Below are 4,757 nucleotides of genomic sequence, written 5' to 3'. Positions count from 1 at the left end.
CTGCCTTTTTTATTTTATTTTATTTTATTTTATTTTATTTTATTTTATTTTATTTTATTTTATTTTATTTTATGTTATGTAGGCTCCACACTCAGTGTGGAGCCCAACATGGGGCTTAAACTCATGACCCTGAATCAAGACCTCAGCTGAGGTCAAGAGTCAGATGCTTAGCTGACTGAGCCACCATGCCTCTATTTTATTTTATTTTATTTTATTTTATTTTATTTTATTTTATTTTATTTTATTTTATTTTATTTCCCTAATTAAAATAAATCTCAATGTATATCTGTTTCTATTCCTATCATTGTTTTTTATGTTTTTTCCAACCATTTTTTTTAAAGAAGCTGTTTATTTTCCTTCAAACCTCTTTCCATTTTGTTTGCCTTTGTGGAACAGCAGTTTAAGACCACTCAGTGGTTGCTCCTACCCATTCAGTGGCCCAAGCTGTGGGAGCTTCAGACCAGTCTTCCGTGGGAGGCTGAGTGCTCCAGTCTTCAGTAGGAAACTGCTAAATAGGCACAGAGGGCATCTGTCCCTCTTCAGGTGCATATGTAACCTCAGGCTGAATAGCAGTGAACTCAGGACCTGGAGCAGTTCACTCACCCTGAAATTCCTCCTTGGGCACAGCCTTTTCAGCAGTAGCCTGCTCTTCCTTTTCAATCTCTTCAGGATCTCCATAGAAGTAGAGATCAGGCATAGGTATTCACAGGAAATGGTGCCATGCATGTGCAGAACTTCCCCAGGGCCAGCATCCACCACATCTGATCCACTGAGTGAGCACTCTTGTTGTTGAAAGGGATGGCAATGTACACATAAAACAGAGGAAAGTCTCTGTTACACAGAGCAGTGGTGGGCAGGCTAACATAAGACATCTCTGTGAGAGGCTGGTGGTCAGCCCTGAGATCCATAACCACCAGAAGTCTGGGCTCCTGGAAGCCTGCCTGGATCTGGTTAGTGAGGATTCCAGGAGTGAGGCAGCCAGCAATAGAAGTGGCTCTTGGAGCAGCAACAAACTTCAGCACAGCTCACTGGCCAGTTTTCCTGGATGATATGACACTGACATCAGCCAGATTTTCAATGGCAACAATGGCATGAGCTTCCAGGAGAAGCTTCTCCCAGGTTCTCCTCAGATTCATGATGTAGATGCTGTCACTTTTCCTCTCATAGATATACTATTCCATTTGGGAGTCAGGGTTGGTGCCACCTAAGTGGGTTCCTGCTGCAAGGAACTTGAGGACATCCTCCTCCCTCATTGTCAGGACATTGAGAGCTCCAGATATTATTTAAGTTTCCCTTTAAGTTATGATGGGGATGCAGAACAACATGGTATGGACCCCTCTCTGGGTAGTGCGGAAAGGCTCCATCCATTTGTAAATGTTGCTAGAGGCTTATCTATTTTAGTAGTTCAATTAAAAAGCCAGTTTTTGTTACTCTGTAATATTATTTCTCCTTTACATTGGTTTTCTATATTGCTCATTTTTCATTAATTATAATTTTTTTCTGTTTAAATAAGAAAGTAGTATTTTAACATAAGCAGTAGTTCATTGCATTTGCCAGAGACTTTCATGAATTTTTGTGTTGTTTCTCATTTCTCATGTGCTTCTTCCTTGTCTACTTTCCTCTGACATTGAGAATCTGCTGGTGATAAAATCTCTTATTTATTGCACATCTGGAAATATCTGTTTTGCCTTGACTGCTGAATGATAGTTTAGCTGGGTATAGAATCCCAGGAAAGGTGTGTTTAAGATTTTTTTGCAAGTGCTTATTACATTTTATAATTATAGACATTATGTACATTATAATTATATACATTATATACATTTCAAAAATGTCCATCTCCCACCAGAATTATTTTCCTTTGTTTTGTCCATCTCTGTGTATCCCCGTCTCTAGAACAATGCCAGGCACATAATAGGCACTCAAAAACAGTACTAAATGAATGAATGAGTGAATGAATGAATCCCTCACTAGATTTTCTGTTCTCTGAGGGCAAGGTGGATTTCTTATTGTTTAGGACTGAGTTCCAGTGACTTGCCTCATGCCTGACATAGTAGGAATTAAATAAATATTTGTTGAAAGAATAAATGAATTCACCCAAGTTCTAAAACCAAAGAATAAGAATAATACTCTCAGAAACTATTGCCTTTTGAAAAAAAAAAGCAGCCTTTGGAGCCTTCTAGGCTCACATTTTCTTTTTAAAATTTATACCCTGGGGTTAGCTGCAAGGAAGTTGGGGACAGAGGGGGGCTTTCACGAAAGCAAGGCCCTCCTTGGATTGTTCCCATTTACCAAATCTGCACAGACCTTCAAAGGCCTATTCTTAGAAAGGATAATGTTCTCCAGCTTAATGGAGATTCTGGTTGAGAACTTGTTTCTAATCAGACTATAATGCATCATCACTGATGGCTCCTTTAAAGGAAAGGGTGTCACAACAGGAAAGATGACATCCAGGTGCAGATTGCATGGACAGGAATGGTGACTAATAAAATATTCAGCAGTTGCTGCTGTGGCCTTAGCAAGGACATGCAACAGAGCCAGCTGATGCCTGAGTGTGAGGAAGTGCACCGGGATTTGTAGTCAGGCCCATTTAAGAAGGAGGCAGAGGCCTCTGAGGCCCATTGTACAGGAGGCATTTAAAGAGTTGCCCCCTTGGGAGCACTAATGCACTTCGATTTGGCCATTTATAAAAGGGAAGGAACTATTAGGACTTTGAAAAGATGTCTGGCCTGCACCATTTAGAGGACACAGGGGTCACCCATGTGTCAACAAAGAGGGTCATTCATAAAGCCCTCAGTCTATTCATCAGCTCTAAAACCCAGCTCACCATGCTAAGGGTGGGGTGGTGGGGGATGTGCTGCTGTGTTTCTCTACTTTCTGGTCAATTCTAACAATTTGCAATTGAACATTTGCTCTCACGCACGTGTGGTCTTATCTCCAGACAGTGTCTGTAGACACAGATGCACCCTATCCGACTCGAATCACCCCTTCCATTGGACGAGGGCAATCATCTTGTAACTGATGCCCTCTGCCAGTTGGTGATGGGGCTACAATGCATATTCTCTGCCTCTGGTCACTCATAAGACCACACAGCTCACCAACAGCCAAGTTGGAGAGACACAAAAAAAAGTGGAGAAAAATGAGTTTTAAAGATGCCAAAGCTAATGTGTTAGCAAGATTTTAAAAACATGTTTTCCTTGGCTTGCAGAGAACAGAGAACAGACCTTTTCTCAAACTGCATCTCCTTCAGCCATGACGTCTTCTCTGAAACATGGAAGTATAAACAGAGAAAAACATCCCTTCCAAATATTGGTTCAGATGCAGGCAGAACACAGTTGCCAAAGGAGAAGAACAAAATCAGAATCAGAAAAGCAAATTATTCTTGAAGGCATCAAAGTGGGTTTCCCAAACAAAGGAGAGTGCTATTTCTTTGTTAAGGAAGAAAAAAAAAAGCCATTATGGAACATACTTTACCCTTTAATGCTGATGTATGACAAAAATGCTTTTGCTCTGATCTGCGATCTGCCTTTCAGCTTTGCCTTTCAGGGACTCTCAAGCTTTAATGTCCCCAAGAAAGGGACTTATCGAGTGGCTTTGTACATCTTTCAAGTAAAGATTAACAACAATAATAATAAAGTAATAAATTGGCCTCAAATCTTGGCACAACCTGAAACCATATGTTCTGAGAGTTGCTTCATTCACTGATAATTAAGTTTTCTCCCCCTTCCCCAAAATGAGACTTTTTGGATCCAGCAAATAGCTTTAGGCATGTGGACATCTTGATGGAGTCTCCTTGTTCTCTTTTAAGGATCAAATTCTGGCTAGCTTTGTTTGAAGTTCAGATCCCTGCATAGCATCTGAGAAGCGTTAATAAAATAGTACTACATACGTGGAGTTATTCTAAACTCCAAAGACCTCACTCCAGGAGGTAAATGTAATAGCAACTTGCTGACTTTAACAACAATATCACCACAAAAGGATGGTCTCCAAGTCAGTCTGACATGATGATATCACACACATCTTCACACCCCAGGCCATCCAAAGAACCCAGGTGTGGGGATGCCAACACGTTATTGGATCTCTTAGAATCAACGCCCAGTGCAGACAGTTGCCAGCCCTCTCTGCAGCAAAAGTCACTGAGCATTTGGGTATACACACAGTTTGTTTGTCTTGAGTTAGCACAGCCTTGCAAAACACAGAGGTTTTCCTTTTAATCCTGTTTGTACTTCGCAATAGTCACATGTGGTGTCATTTGGCGGTAGGAATCCCCTCTAGGAATGATCCTGCAAGAGAAATAGTGTGTGCATGGAGCCATCTGATTTGGGGCAGCTCCACGCTTCTCTGCAAAACAGCACACTTAATTTATTGGAACAGAATGGGTTATAAGAGTAGGATGAACATATAAACACCTCTTTTTTAAAATGCTAACTATATAGAATCAAATCATCTGGCCCTTTAAGGTAAGTTTATGACTATGTTTAATGTCATAAATCCTTTTGGATTTTCAGTCCTCCATCAGGATTTCTTGACTTTCCCTCATGAGAAAGGTACATGCCTTCAGATTCACGAGCTCAGATTAATGGCAAACAGTCTGGGTTCAAGACTTGGACCTGCTGCTTCCTAGCTGTGTGGCCTTAGGCAAAGTACGTTACCTCTCTGGGCTGTTTCTTCATCAGTAGAGAGCAAATATAAGTAGCTATGTCACAGGGCTGTTGTGAAGATTAAGAGGGATACTGCACAGAGGCACACAGAATAAATGT

The 4,757-nt window shown here is 40.9% G+C and overlaps 1 pseudogene; it reads right to left on the bottom strand.

Annotated features, from left to right (window-relative positions):
• Positions 1-400: 400 nt before the first annotated feature.
• On the bottom strand, positions 401-1,277 carry LOC140639197 (small ribosomal subunit protein uS2 pseudogene; annotated as a pseudogene).
• Positions 1,278-4,757: the final 3,480 nt, after the last annotated feature.

Source organism: Canis lupus, chromosome 8 (genome assembly GCF_048164855.1).
Source record: "Canis lupus baileyi chromosome 8, mCanLup2.hap1, whole genome shotgun sequence".
Classification (NCBI taxonomy): domain Eukaryota; kingdom Metazoa; phylum Chordata; class Mammalia; order Carnivora; family Canidae; genus Canis; species Canis lupus.
The sequence above is the reverse complement of the archived record's forward strand: the minus strand, read 5'-3'. Positions and strand labels throughout refer to the sequence as shown.